At 39.8% G+C, this 16,150-nt stretch overlaps 1 long non-coding RNA gene across 1 annotated transcript in view; it reads right to left on the bottom strand.

Moving 5' to 3' along the window:
- Positions 1–16,150, bottom strand: part of LOC131080397 (uncharacterized) — a 74,692-nt gene that overhangs the window by 27,240 nt on the left and 31,302 nt on the right. Inside the window, exon 2 of the long non-coding RNA XR_009114161.1 lies at positions 13,241–13,362. This is a non-coding gene — a long non-coding RNA (uncharacterized LOC131080397). The remainder of the gene's footprint in view (positions 1–13,240; positions 13,363–16,150) is intronic.

The raw sequence follows: 16,150 nt of genomic DNA, 5'->3' as shown, positions 1-16,150 counted from the left end.
TGTGCAGGTATATGTAATAATTGCATTCCTTGTGTATTAATGTTTGCATATAAGAAATGCATGCTGAGCTAGCATAACACCTCCTTCCTCAAATAATAACTAAGTTCCATACTGTGCCTGAAGTGCTCTTTATATAGTACACAGAAATGGGTTATGTAAAGATTAAGAGCTGTGAGAGTTGTTCAAAACATAACTAAAAATCTAGCAACAAAATCCAATTCTAACCTGAGTTTCCCCAACACAAAACTCAGGCCAGTTTTACAGAGAGATCTGTGATTTTTTTTATAGTTTTGACACTGAAATCATACTAATCTTATACCAATAAAGAGAATGGAGAAGGAAAAATAAGAAAAGGATAAAATGCCATGGAAAAAAGTGGGAAAAAAAAAAACAAAACAGGAGGACCAAGGTTTTTTCCTTCTTCCCATGCTACTGCCCTTCTTTCCCATGGTGAAAAGGGAAAAATCAGCCCCCAGCTTTCAGTGAGTGAGTCTTGTTATAGTGGAGCCATGGTGCAATGTGTGGAGCTCAGGGTGTTCTGATGCTTTTGTATGTACATGCATCGTTACTAGGAGATGACTAGATTTGGTACCAGGATAATATTCCACCATTGTGTGGTGTTTTCCCATCTGATGTTGCCTTTTCCCCAGTTTAAAAAAAGAGAAACTAATAAAAAAAGAAAATTAAAAACGATACAATAATTGTTACTGCACACTCTAATGAATTATTGTGTTCAAGGTTCCTACAAAAAAAGTAATATTATACTCGGCTTATGTTTTAATTGATTTATTAATATTTTATCACAGGAATGTAATTTAAGCTCCTCATGATTTAGATCTCATAAACCTTTAGCATTTTGCAAATTCAAATTCCAATTTAAAGCCAGGGCGAGCAATTAACTTTTCTATCATCTTGTCAGGGGAGAAGGTTCGTGTTTAATTTGAGACAAAGTGACAGAAATATATATACACTGTATGTATTACCCCAATTTAATTTATGAGTCAGCACCATCCACCTTCCAAATGTAGATTTAATGGCAGGGGAGGAGGGAGTGGGGGGAAGACCCCCTGCTATTGTGCCACTTGCTGCAATATCTGCCCCAAATTCACTATGAAATACTGCCCCTGGCTTATTGAGATACAGGGCTAGATTGATTACAGCTCTATTTTCAACCCTTTTGTTTTAATTTCCATTCACTCGTCACTTTCTCATATAGAGTACGTTCTCTCAAATGTCAATTAGCATTTCCCAGCCAGCAATGGGCAGTTGAAGCCACAGCAAGTACTCCCATTGCCTGTCCCAACCGTGCTGCTTCCTGTCCCCAACAGTCCCCCTAAAAGGCAGATAGCACACAAAGAAAGATTTCCATAGGATTGACAGAAGGTAATACCTGAGGGGCCAAACCCCATAGTCCTCACTGCTGTATCAGTCACACTGAAGTCTGCGTGGTTCTCGTTTCATTAAGGAGCAAAGCGAATAAAAAGTGGTGCTACTGAACTATCCTGGCTATTATTTCCCACTCGAAAGGACATTCCAACTTCTTTATGTGTAATGAAGGAAACCAGCAGTCTAAATTTGCATGGGCAAAGATCTGCATGAACAAAACAGTTGGTTAGCATTTGCATGTGCTGTTTTAATAAAGTAAGGGAAGGGCTATTCTATGGATACCTGCCAGGGACTTCCTAGATCTGCTGTCCCCAAAACACAGCACAGGAGTTAGCTCAGGAGCTGAAAATGTGACTGAAAACATGGCCCACATATCACCTTTTGGTCTTTGCTGTGTCCCTAAATACTTACACAAAGCAAGCTGTTCTTCAGCTTTCCAAGGGAGGAGAGGCTTTACTGACACGTGAGATCTTTGCCATTACTGTCAGCAAGCCTGACAGCCCCATTGTATCTGAGAGAATCATTGCAGAAACGAATCAGGGGCGCAGTTCCAACGCTTCTATACACAACCAAGCCCAATCTCAAGAATCACAAAATCTTGATGCTGCAGACTCAGGCCCCCATAGTCCAAGATATTGGAATAATCAGGTCTCATTCTAATTTACAGAGTTGTCACACACACTGTATGTGCAGATTCAGCTCTACATCCTAGCCTGAGGAAGTACAATTTTAAGTTTCAATGTTCAACAAGCATGTCAGATGGAGCCAAGTCAGAAACATTGTTCCTCTTTATGAAATGAAAATTTTGACCCTCATCTTTAAAACATTTGAAAATCAAAACTTCTCTGAAGTAAACAAAAAATCTCCACCAGTTTAAATTAAATATTTTTAATTTTTTTTTTTTAACTTATTCCAGCCCACTTCACTGGAATTCTTAGTCATCTTTTGTATTATTTTCTTTCCTTAGAAATCGAAAAAGAATGCTCTTGTATTGAAAAATCATGATTCCTTTAAGCAAGCAAACAAGCAAACAAAAAATGTATCTGTATATATGTAATCAGATGAAAAGTTCATCCAAAGCTTTTCTACAGAAATTCCTATGCAGCCTTATAACAGCTCATAGCAGAAAATGGACTTGGGGTACATCCATTACACAAAATCCAAGTTGCAGAAGATCTGATATCCAGCCATATTTCACTCTCAATAGACACAAAACTTAAAGACAAGCTTGGAAATCTTGTTTCATGCCTGATTCATTTATGAAGCTTCACTCTAATTTAAAGCCTTATCACTCTCTAAACTCAGGTAAAAAAAAGACCTCTGCTGTCATGCATATTTTTAGAGAAATTATAAGAGGGTCTTGCAATATCCTTTGTTCTGTGGTGTCTGCACTGCTGTTAGACACCATCCTACACTGGCATCAGTGCCGAGGTATCCTAATACATGTCTGAAAAATACTATCAACAGCACATCACAGGCATTCGAAGTGCATAAGAAAACCATAAACTTAATTACACTGGAGTACTGGTGTGATCTCACATGAAATTTGAGCTTCTGTTATTAAAAATAGGGAGATTGCATTTACTTAATGCTTCTTACAGTAAACCAGTCAATTCTAAACTTTCAAGATTGTATAATCAGACAAAACAATACTGGGGGGGGGGGGGAAGAGACTGTCTGTGGAATTTACTAGCACAAACATTTCACATGTCAAGCAGCAAAAATTTGTTTATTCTGCTAAAAAGAATATGCCTTGAGTTACTATTGTATAAGAAACAGCATAGCTAGTCAGACTGCACAGCATAAAGACTCAGACTAGAAAAATTTACAGAAAAGAGTGATTGCCTTAGCCCATTCCCCAAATATCCCAACATGTTCTGCATTTCAATCAGCTTTTAAATTCTTAGATCTTTCTTAATGCTCCATAGCCATTACATCTACTCATGACATTGGGAAAACTTTGTCCCTTTTCCATCCACTTCTGTGTAAAGAAGAATTTTGGTTTTGTCACTTCTCTTCTGTTATCCAAGATTTCCCTGTCTGAGCCTATGAAGTTTATCTGGGAAAATAAAAACAAACAATGAGGAACCCTTCCACTTCCAGAACCATAGCCATGAAAAGAAGTGGACTGTGCTTGAACTAGGATGATGAATCCATGGTACTTAGCAACAGCCAGATTTTAGCTACTGAACTGAACGATGCTCCTTGGGATGAATCGCATCCAGAGACCTGATATCCCTGTGGGTACCCTGCACTTGCAGGTCTCCATTTAGAGGCAGTGCTAATGGCAGGGGTGGAGGGGGGAGGAATTAAATAGTCTACCCAATCGTTCCCTAACCCTCAGAGTGGCAGAAGAGCTGTGTTACACAATGCCATTAAACCACCCCTTTGCTTGGAGAAAAGTAAAACCACCCCCCTTTGTTTCTCTTCCAGTGCCCACCAATGTTACTCCCACCTCTTCCCTCTCTAGGGCTTTGATTGGGAAGGTGTGTACAGAGCACAATGCTTTCCAGGCAAATGCTTGCCAAGCATGCCTTCCCCACAGAAATCCAGAAGCTTCCAGATGGCAAAAAAATTCTCCAGGAGTCTTAAATCTGCTCATGACATGAACCTGCCATGAGAACACACCAGCTAGACTCTGAAGACAAGGATGCTGAATCTTGCTTCTGAACATTACAATTTACATATTTAGATAAGAAAAAAAGTTTAATTTTTAGTTGTTTTATCATTAAAGATCTCTCCCAAGGGTAATGGCTCTGGCAGGAATGTCAAATCTTATATTGTGCATTGTCAGAGCTATTATGCAGCAATGTTTGCTGTTTGTGGTGCCTTACTTCAGACATACTCAACTGACTTTGACTGAGGCATAAACAATCCTACCTTTTTGAGAATTAACAATGCCTAAGGTAGCACAAGGAAAAAAAATATCAGATTAACTTGGCTCACACCTGCTCCTTCCAGCAAACAATGTGCAGTTGCTCCAGTTGAACAGAAGCACTACAGCCTGTAACATGCAAGGTAAAAGTAAAACTGTCTGTACAGAAGTGCATTGCTGTAGTAGCATCCCACCTAGAACCAAGTTTCCCTGAGTTATACTCATTTGAAAAGGGAAGAAGAACCTTTAGGGTGCACATAAATGGGGGAAGAAATAATCTTCTTTCAGTCTTCTTGAAGACTGGCATTGAAAAATACTACCACATAGTCTTGCAAAACTGTATGGTTTTGACTTCTCTCCCTCCACTACCAAATTACAAAAAAACCAAAAGACAACCCAGAATGACACCTTAAGAGATTAAAAACAGAAGTAGCAGAATAACCTGAGAGGCAGGGCCACTCTTTGTGAAAGGGCACTCTTCAAAAAGTAGCCTCTGAAGCACACCTACACAATTCATACACTACTTTATTTAACGTTCCCTTTCATGTTTGCCCAGGTTCACGTCAAGGGTACTGCAACCGAAGGTGCTTCTACAGCAAACTTTCATGTCCGCTGCAATTTTCCCTTTCAAATTCAATACAGTAAAATGAAATGAAGCAAAATGAAACAATCTTTATATACCAGTTCAGCAAGCATTCCCTAGACCTCATTGTGCAGCATCTCTCATCAGCTCTCATTTACTCAGACAAGACAGAAAAGATTTGCAGTTCCTATTACATTTTCCCACCCTATTTCCCATTCTGGGTGTAATTTTTTTTCCTTCAAATAATACTGATTGTGTCAACTGGAGGGGAAAAAAAAAGAAAAAGAAAGAAAGGAAGAAAGAAAGAAACAAGCACTCTTTGTATTCACTGTGAAGTAATAAAATATGAAAAAAAGAATTTGCAAGAAAACAGCTGAATTTCCAGTGCTTAGAAAATGGACCTGGCTACAGACATTCTACTTAGTACTGTATCTCCCACTAAACTGTCAAAGTGTCAGGAAGAGTTGTGTGCACTTTTGTCAGTGAATAAATGTGGAACATAGTGCATTTCCTACCAACTGAAAGTCAAAATCCTGGAAACTGCAATTTCATAGGGAGAGTAAAGAAAAAAAAAAAACAAAAAAGGAAAAAAAAGTCTTTCACATACCAGAAAAGTGATGCAAGACCAGGGTAGGCTGCAACTACTGGTATTGACTTCATTTATTTCTTTAAAGGAAATCAAACAGAATGTTTTAAAAGGTAGAAGTAGTGAAGAGTTAAAACAAGTAAGTGAACTGGTAAGAGAAAGCAGAAATACTAGCTTGCTTTGCAGCCCACCAAAAGATGTCTGATTTTACAAGCAACTCAATTCAAGCATATTTTTTGCTTTAAGCACAGGCATGCTCTCACCGTAATCTTGAGAATAAAAGCACCTTTTTCTTTTCTGCTATGTTCTGCCTCATTTACTAAACAATTTCCAGTGTGTGCAGTAAGTGAGGCAACTGGCCCTAAAGAAAACAACCTCTTACTAAAAAACCTCTTGAATTATTCTACCACCTACCAGGTCCTTCAGGTGTTTTATGAGAAGACTGGTTCCCACCAAAACCAGCATGTGATCACATAAAAACTGGAAAAGCACAGGAAAGTTGAATTAAGGTTGCTCCGTCAGTTTCAGTTCCAGTGTTCATAGGTGTGACTTTATGTAAATGGAATACTATTTCACTTTTTTTTTCCTCCCCATACATTTAATTCCCTGAATTTCCAAACAGCCAAGTGAAAAACAGCATCTTCCACATACCAATATATCAGGGCTTTGTGGCCATCAACAGTATGGTGAGCTGCAGGACCACCAGACAGACCTCTGCCTTTTGAGAGGCTTCATTAAGAAGCTCATAACTGCAGTAGGTCCTTCTTATTTTCATGGAACAGCTATTGTCAGGGTGGTGAGATGCACAAGCATAGAGTAAAATAAAAAAACAAAACAAAAACAAACTTCCCTGCCACAAAGGTCCTTCAGCTGATTTCATTCCAAGCCATGAAGACACAAGAACTCTGAGATGCTATCAGAAGATTAAAGCATGGGCAAAACCAAATGTTTTTTCTAGTAGCAGATTTATAAACAGCCCACCTGAGGCAGAAGCAGCTCTCCTAAAACTTATGTTTAAAGCTACTAAAACTAATTAAAATTTTTACATGTTAACAAAGCTCATACTCAAATGAGAGTGGTTTCTGTGATGGTAACTACAAGGCAGCAAAACCAGCATCTAATAAATGTAGATAAAGTACATGAGAGAGCAGAAAGGAAAGTGCAAGGCAAGCTGGAACCTCCAAAACATGTAATTTTAACTTCCACAAACACAACAGAAGCATGGGTTCAAGGGAAATTCCACCTAATAGGAGAATAGGTGACTGATTAAGCTGAACTCTTCCTACACATTCACTATATTCAGGGAGCTATGCTCATTCAGTTCAGTGGAAGAAAGTGCTTGCATCATTCCCCAAATCTTCTACACAATCCCACTGCCCTGGGAAATAAGATGCTGATAATAACGATAAGTGAGAAAGGGAAGATTTTTTCAAAGACTGGCGAGAGAACTGTGAAACAGGAACAGAGGGGCAGGAGGGCTCTCAGCCAACAGGAATTTTGTCATCTGTACCAACCTCAGTCACTTCCTCCTGAGAGAAAACACACATCATCCTCATCATCACGGAATGAATGACAGTGCAATAGAGTTATTTGTTAATTAGATGAAAACGTAAAATAAACCAAACAACTTGATGCTACCAGACAAATCCTATATGGCTTTCCTCATGGACCTGAAAGTCCTGCTTTACTGAAGTTCCTGCCACCACAGCCATCCCTTTCACTGAGAGTACAAAGACGAATTCACTACTTTGGAGGGAGGAGAAAAACAAACCACCCACTATTCACCTGGTAGTGGTCATAAGAGGCACTACCCTGACTGCACTCCCCAAACTGCACTGCTCCTGTAAATGTATACATTACAAACATGCAGGTCTGGAATTTACAGTCAACAAACAGCGTTACAAACAACCACCAGAGAATGTATAAACATTTGTAGGAGCAAAAATACTCAGTCTGGCTGCACCACACACAGTGTTTATTTATCTTCCTTAAAGAAGATCAATGGGAGAAGACGTTCGAAACAACTTTTTAAACAATGTGTCACTTTGTGTTAGTTTATGTCAGTGGGGCTTCTTCCAAGTACTGGTGTCACAGTAAGATATGGATACGTGTAGATAGTTTTCTTGTTCCTTTACTCCAGTCATAGCAGCTAGGCACGAGAGAACATTGAGGAGAAGGGCTGCTAGTCTGATTGAGTTACTGATTTAACTGATTTAGAATCTTTGCAGTTCAAGAGAAAATTGCTGTGTATTTGTAACCTGAATGCAGGTCAGTAACTTTAAAAGGTCAGGCTGAACGTTTAAAATCTTGTTGTTATTAATTCTCCACCAGCTCCCAGTTGTGTCAATGCCAATGAGCAGACTCAGCTCCTACTGGGCTGAGTAGCTGTTAGCCTGCACCTCTCAACACCAGGCCCCCAAGAAAATGCAAAAGGAGTTTTTGAAGCAATGACTTTCTGCCATAAAAACAATTGACTTCCCTGTTCACTCAGGGCACACTTCTTCAAGCACAGGAGGCACAGATTTGCTTATCGGGGTTTCCTCATTTGTTGCTAACTCATTAGCTTCATGTCAAGGCAACTGAGTTTTCTCCATCCACTGATTTCACTCTTTAGTAATACACAAACTATTTTGGCGCCATCTTGCACTAATTTACACAATATCATAAGACTTGGTGATGATTCTTAATAATACAATTCCCCACAGTACTCAGGATTTCTATAACCCCTTTAGTTCTGAGAACAAACAATATGCTTGCCTCACAAACCATCTCCTCTGCCTTAGGTCTGTGTCATTAACCATATTTGCCATCAAGGTAATGCAATTTATCAGGGTTACAAAGACAGCAGTAGGATTAGCAGCAGAATGTGAGTTTTGCCTTTCTAGTTCCCCAATTCATCAGAAGGACGGCCATCTGAGATGATAAAATTCAACAGAAGTTATGATTATGTCTCAGGTAGATTTAAATTTCTAAGATGCAAATACTATGTGGTGGAGTTTATGCTGCTGGCCTTCCAAGGGTCTTCTGACTCTACAGAAGCTTTAAGATACTACAGGGAAATACCCACAGGAAAATGAAACCTTCTGAGTTTTCTTTCTCAGGATTTGACTCCCACTTGAAAAGATGTGGATGCTCAGGCAGCAAAGCACGCAGAGTCTCAGGACACTGTGTCTGGTGTGTCCCCCCTCGCTTAAGTTATCTGCATCACATACTCCCCTCCTCCAGATCTAAGGCACTAGACTTGATGCTGGATGATTGATTTGTCTAGATTTCCAACACCAGAAAGAATTTATAAGAATAGATGAACATCTGTAACCACAGATTTGGTAGCAAACTTGTTTTAAGGATTAGTGTCTTGCAGAGTAGTCACAAAGCCAAGAGGAAATATTATGAATTTTCAGGCTCTGGTTTAAGCCATATATTAGCGATTCTTTGCTTTACTTCCTACACTAAATGCACATTAAAATTTGTCATGCCTCCCCATAAGTTAGTGCCTTCAATGCCTAATTTTTAAAAAATTTTCTCTTGCATTTCTGGTGTAGTAACCTTCTAGTACCGATGGCCTTATATGAAACAGTCTTTTGTTTTAATGACTTCAAAAATCTCTTAAGATCCTTTACCCAGGACTTTTATGAGCAAGTAGCTTTCTGCTCTGGGAATGTCATCCCCATTACTAACTGAAAAAAGTACTGCTTATGTATCCCACACCAATACTGAAACATAATCAAATAAGGAATGCTGGTTAGATATTAGACACTGAGCATAGTAAGAGAGACACACTGAATCTTCTGTAATTGATGGGAGAACATAGCTTAGTGAAAATAGATCTTGTTTCACAGGAATCCAAAATTCTAGTTTTTAATTTAGTGCTAAAGGGGAAGAAGAAACACAGCCTAACATACGTTCCACTGATAAGGAACCCTACGTTCCTACAGCTTTTAAAGGCATTACACTGAAAGAAACACATTTTATATGCGCATACAGGATCCTCAGCCATAATAACACAGGAACAACTGCCACCCACCTCACATTATCGCTATCCCACTTACCAGTGCTTAAAAGGTGACTCTCTTAGATTGACCAAACTCTCTTAATTTGTGATTTTTCTAGTTATGCACCATGACCTATTAAGTGGGAGCACCTTGCACCCTTGCCATTAAAAGACTCCCCTGCAATACATTTGCCCAAATCAGTGCACTCAGACTCCTACAGAAATTATCCAACAGCATGAGCTGACTTGGAAAAAAAGTCTGCCTTGCTGTGAAAGAAGAATTACCCCATCAGAACTATCCCCCTCATGGCTTTCTTTTTTTTAATTATTTACTTTTTAATGGAAGCAAAAACCCCTATCATCTCACCTACTCCTCTTTTAATAAGGAATGACTGCCGTGACTACCCCCATCTAGAACCACCATTCACTGCCAGCACCTCTGCTCTCCTCGTGTGCTTAGAGAATAACTGATTAGCACTTTGCATAATTAACCTGATTAGCACTGCGCATAATCAAACTGATTAGCACTTTGCATAATTAAAAAGAAATAATAATAATAACAATAATAAGCAGTAGGTAATAGCAAAAGCTGCTAGTCCCGATGCCTGTTCTTTAGCTCTAGGATTAGTTTAGTGTGGCATATTTTATTTCTTAAAACTATTTCTTTAAAGTTGCACAAGCTCCTGAGAGGTACAGCTTTAAAAATTCTCATTTACTATCAAGATCACTAATGAAAAAAATTAGTTGTTCCACTATTACAACTTAGGATTTCTTGTGCCTCCCATTGCTGAAGCTGAAGACATTAACAGGATGGATGCCTGATCTGATGCACCAGGGGTTTGGTTCCCATATCTGTCTACAGTACTGTTATTGGATTCATCATCACAATATACAGAAGCCTCATATCTTTTAATACATATATATGCTTGTAATGTACTTCAAGAGTAGGAAAGCTGTATTATTGTTGAGATGGATAAGGCAGCAAGATGCATATCCTCAAAAGTAGGTAGGCACTGAGTTCTCTCCTGCCCCAAACAATTATTCCAGACCACAGGAAGCATGGGAAGGAATGTGGAATTTGTCAGATCCCTGCCCCTAAGCCTACATTGTTCTTCTCCCATGTGAGTATCACTCATCTACGTCTATTTTTTGCAACCAGACCAATATTTTGAGAGACAGAAGGTACTTTGTTTGCAGCCTGTCCCATGTCCAGTGTAAATCTCCCAATTAGGGTTTCAAGATTAACCATCACCTCTAAAAATTTAAATAATGTGCATATCTATACTTACTTAGACTGCAAACTCTGTGTAAAAATCTATATTAAATGCCTGCATCACTTATGACTCAGATCTTCTGGACATTCAACACCAGACAGCTTAGAAGAGTGGTGCCCCAAGTGAGTCAGTAAAACATCAACATTTTCTGCTTGCTAACGTGGGTTCATCACTCCGAGTCACCAATATATCCCTTGTTACTCCTCAATTTAACCTCATCTCTCTCTAGCTTCCTTATATTACAGCTCAGATTTCCTCTGCATTCCTCACAATCTTCACTGTACATATTCTATCATGCCTTCAAGATTACCTGAAATATTCACTGCCAAACCTCCACCATGCCCTATCAATCACCCTGCCTACATTTCCCACTGGGTAGCAGACACTTTATGCCTTCTCTGCTGACTGCCGAGGCCAGGGTGGTTGGGACACGGGGCAGCTGGGGGTCAGCTTGTTCTGAGTGATCAGTCTGACTGATCTTTAGCTGTCTAGAAAGGAATGCAGTGCCCACACTGCACTGCTCAGATGCAGCACACAGCATGGACCTGTCCTAGAATTGTGGCAAACATATTCCCACTATGTCCAAGCTTCCCTTGTAAGATATCTCTCATAAAGTAAGCCAATGAGGAACTGAGGGATGGAAATGGCAATAAAAGATAATTTTATCATAATTAGCTGGAAATGAACTACCCATGCAGAGAGGTCTCTCCATCAGTCTAAGCTAAAGAACCCATATGAACAACGAAGGGTACAGAGCGAGTTACTCACTTCACAAGTTGTTTGGTTTCAGTAAAAATGTGTTGCTGTAGAGATTTCTCAAGTCCAAATGTTCCTGGGGAAGGTAGTTCCAGTAATTCTGGGAAGGAAGCCAATCCTTTGGCTTTGTATGTAAATATTTAAACAACATTATTTTTATATACATATATTTTATACACATATACATATATGTCTTTAGACTTCCAGACTTGCAAAATTGCAACAGAAAAAATAGGCAAGTTGACATACAGCTATTGTCTCTGCCTGAAACCATGCTAACTGCCCATCAGAAACAAAATACAACAAAGACTTGAAGATAATTGAGCCATATCACCTTTGTATACTGGCCCATTCAAACTGAAGTGCTGAAAGATCAGGAGTAGAAATTCAAAAGCTAGAGAGAGACAAGTCTCAAATTTCATCTCCTTAAAAGAGGCAAGAAAATAAGGTTCATGTATTTTAAATCTTTCAGAACCTAGATGGATATAAGTGCTCCACCCATAGGTGTGGAATCTCCAGTTTTGGATGACACAAAGCTTCAGATTCTGAGCATTTTAGTCTTATGACACCTGACAGTAAAGCTGCAACTTCATGTTTAGAAAGGTCACTGCTGCTTCAAGCTTAAATCAGGTCCATACCTCAAAAGGGATAAGTTGGCACAAAATGTAAGTGAAAGAATGGAAATGCATCTGGCACTGAGCACTGGTGAATAAATAAAATGGGGGGAAAATAAAGCTTTAAAATTGTTGAGGAAAGGGTTGACAAAATGGAGGAAGATTATTTAGTGGGAAAAGGTACCCAGTCAGGGCATAGACAAATAAATCAGTCTATGAAAATAAAATTTACCACATGAATTCCACCTCTCTATACTCAGTAAGTCGAAAACACACCCTAGTACAAGGTACATGTGTGTAAATTCATAGCTATATGATTTAAAGAAATAAAATACTTATGAGTACAATACTTACATGCCTGTATGCATAGCACAGCCAGTGAGTTTTAGGAACACAGAAGTGCACGTACATAAAAACACACACAGAAAATAGGACCAAGAGTAGGGCAAGCCTTTTAGAAAATATTTTAATGGCTTTATAAAAAGCCTTCACCCAAAGTTTGAGGGGCTTTTGCAATCTCACATTTTCCTATTGCAAAATACACCTGCTTTCTTCTCTTTTTTCCCTCTAAACTAAATATTTCTTCCATCTAATGACTCTCTTTATTAGACAGCATCTAATTTGCATACATTTACATACAATTTAACTGCTAGCTTGTGAGAACAAAGAAATGGCTCTGTATTGCACTGAAGGACAATACTCAGAAAGGAAGGTATAAAAACCAGCTAGCTCGGTGGCTGTATATTCTCTTTGTTTCAGAAATACTAGGAGTTTTAAACACACTACTTAAAGGGTGAAAAAGATTATTTCATCAAACAATGAAAAAAGATACAGTGCAGCTTCCTTTTAACGCATTCTCTCTCTGGCCTGGTTAATGGGATTTAAGGGTCCAATATTTCTTTGCTTTCTTCTGTTTCTTTTATTAGAACTGATGGATTTAATTCTGTCACATATTTTACTTCATATTTTATTCCTATAACAATCTATGCTGAAGTTCAGCTCCAATGCTAATTCAATACTATCTTCCTTTCCTTGCAGTCAGCCTGGAATACAACTGAACGGTCTCTGATGGGCATGAAGTGCTCTGCCCTCAATGCCCAGTGCTAATGGATTTTAGAGAGAGTCTGCCAGAGCTTTACCTCATGGCAACAAGTCTAGAGATAATGAAAACTTACCATGTAGCTGACTGGGAATCAACAGGAAGGGAAGCAGGGCTGAGCTCCGCTCGTGAGAACAGGGAGGGACTGTGGTCAGAGTAAATGCAGGATGTAAAGGATGCGTCAAGCCCTCTAGTTCCCTGAGGAGAGAGCGGGGAAAAAAAGAGGAGAAAATTATCTTTTAAGACCTTGCATGAAGGAAAACCCTTCAGAAACAGTTGTCAGGAACTCCAGCACATGCCCTACCAAAAGCATGATACAATCAGCAAAGTGTTTTTCTCCAAAGGTTCTGCAGTTGGGATACCAATTGCTCTGGACAGCTACAGGTCTAATCCATGTAGACTTCACATAAAAACTTTGCAGAAAAACAAAAACATTTCAGGTTGCGTGCTGCAGATGCCTACATGCTGTCATGTGTGCAAAACCTAGGGACACAGAGCAGTTTTCCCATTTGTCCTGTCTGCATAGCAGAGCTGCTAGCTTCACTTGTGACCTCTCCTCCTGACATCAAACTCAATGACTTGTGCACAGTGGGGCAGAAAAATTAAAGTATCACTGATCAGTGGTGTAGGGATGGGTGAAAGATGACCCAATCACTCTGGTGGCATGCTCAAAGGGTCTGTCCCATGGAAACTACAAAAGAACATTAGAGATTTGCAGAGTTACAAGAGAAACCTCTTCTGGTGTAAACAGACCTATTGCAATGGAATGGAATAGGACTATTCTTGGTAAAAAGCCCTAGGCCAAGCGAGCCTGAACACAAAGCAGGTGTAGAATTCAGGACCCAGCACTCATCTGCTCCACTCAGTTTGCCCCACCCAGCCATGTGGCCTGGAACACACTGGCTTTGTATGATCAGCACAAGGCCAAGTGTTAATTCCATGGGAATTCTTGCTCCTGCATGAGGGGTGCACTGTTTCTGACCATACAGGAGCCACATCACAAGCTGTAAGCACAAGAAACTTGGGCTGATACTGCTCTGATATGACTCACTGGCACTCAAAACACATTATGGATTATTTTCAGATGCAAATTTTAATTTAAAGCTGGCTGAAATGTTAATGAAGTTTTAGCTCTTTTTCAAAGGGGAAAATTCCCTATTGCTTACAAAAATGTTTTCTTTTTTTTCCCCTCTGCCTGATCTGCTTCTAGTGACATACAGCAACCAAACCTCATAAAAGAAATTAATCAAGCCTTCATATCATTTTCCCTTTTCAAGGGTGGAAAGGTTGAGGTGTGTGATCTTCAGCATTTCTGATGTATACCAAAATGATGCATTAGAAAACAGGGGAGGAAGGAAATTCCAAAGCCACAGTTCCCCTGATTATAATATCCTAAGCTCACAGCTGTATCTTGCTGAGACCACTGGGTTATCATTTCCAGAACCTTACAAGCATGGCTGTGTTATGATGTAAGCTGATTTTAACTGGAGCTGTCACAATCCCATCCTTCCCTCATCTCCTTCCTTTCCTTGTCGCATGTCTTCAAGTCCACCCTAGAGCAGGACTGGGCAAGTACCTGGTTCAGGGAGCTTTCAGCTGAATGAAGGCTTCTTTTCCATGTGTTTTTAGCCACATCAAACCCTCATTGCAGCTCAAGACCCAGGCAGAAAACTTGGGGGTCAGAGCTAGGGAGGCAGCAGAACTGTTCAAGTGGAGGAACAGCAACAGAGCAGCATCAACATGATTAGTTCAAGCTGCTGTAGACCTACACCGTGTGATGTCTAGGGCTGCTTTGGTATGACAAGGGAAAAATACTCTTTTTGCACAGCTGGAAACCAAACCCATCACAGCTTTAAAGGTAAAAAAAATCCTACCTCACATGCTAACCTAAAATAAACTGTTGGGCCACACAGATCATACAGAACAGATGCAGTTTGCCTCAGATGAAAAATAGCTTGAGATAATGGTGCACTGCTACAATCTGCACCAAGGGCATTTTCCAAGTGGCAGGTTGAATTAGCCTCAAGTGACATGCATTACAGAGTAACACTTCCCCGAGGCAATAAGGCAAGGTCCCACATTCAAATGGAAAGAATTGAGCATTCTTGCCAAAGGCAAATGATAAAGCATGTGATTAAGAACCACTGTTACCAGACGATGACGAAGCTCCTGAAAAATCTTTCAAGGACTTCAGAAAATACACCTGGAGATACAGAGCAGGAATTTTCCTTTCCATCTCTACAGTAACCGTGCTACACATCTTTTTGCTGCTTTCCAGGGAAGAAACATCAATTCCGTCCTGACTGGAAACTAACTTTGTAACCCTCAGTAATTCTAAAGCCACTCTGTGCAAATGGCTGTGCAGGATGGCTATCTGAATTTCAGCTGAATACAGAAGACTCTGAAGTTCCCTTCCTTTTGCTTCCCCGCTCCAGGACATTGGAATATTTTACATTCTACAAGAGAGATCCTTTGTTGGTAGGGGATCACCACCACCCACAATATCTTCAGGAGAAGGAGTCACTAAGGAAGAGCTTCACTAGCCAGTTAGCACCCACAGGGGATTCAGCATCTTTGGAAATTAAAGGAACTGAGAAAAAGAATCCGTGCAGACACCTGATCTTCACCTGTTTTCATCAGCTCAACAACCAACACACACCTTTTCAGCACTGCAGTTAGAATTTGCATTGCCAAGTTACAACTAGGCCTCAGGGGTAGGACACCAGAGCAGGCATAAGAACTGGTGACTTTTGTACAACAATAACAAAACAATGCTTTCCAGCATACATGAGTCTGAAGCAATGGCATCCACACAACTACTATTTTTCATTCCAGCCTTCCACACTCTCTCAAGATGGTTACAGTTATTTTATCAACCACAGGCAGCTGTACGGGTTGTTACACAAACCTATACATGTTCAAGTTATGCAACCCCTAGACAAAAGGCTTGGCTGGTTTCCCCAACAGGAGATTCCCATTTTCCTTC

The sequence above is a fragment of the Melospiza georgiana genome, chromosome 2 (genome assembly GCF_028018845.1).
Source record: "Melospiza georgiana isolate bMelGeo1 chromosome 2, bMelGeo1.pri, whole genome shotgun sequence".
In the NCBI taxonomy this organism is placed as follows: Eukaryota; Metazoa; Chordata; class Aves; order Passeriformes; family Passerellidae; genus Melospiza; species Melospiza georgiana.
Note: the sequence above shows the minus strand (reverse complement) of the source record. Positions and strands in the feature narration are given on the sequence as shown.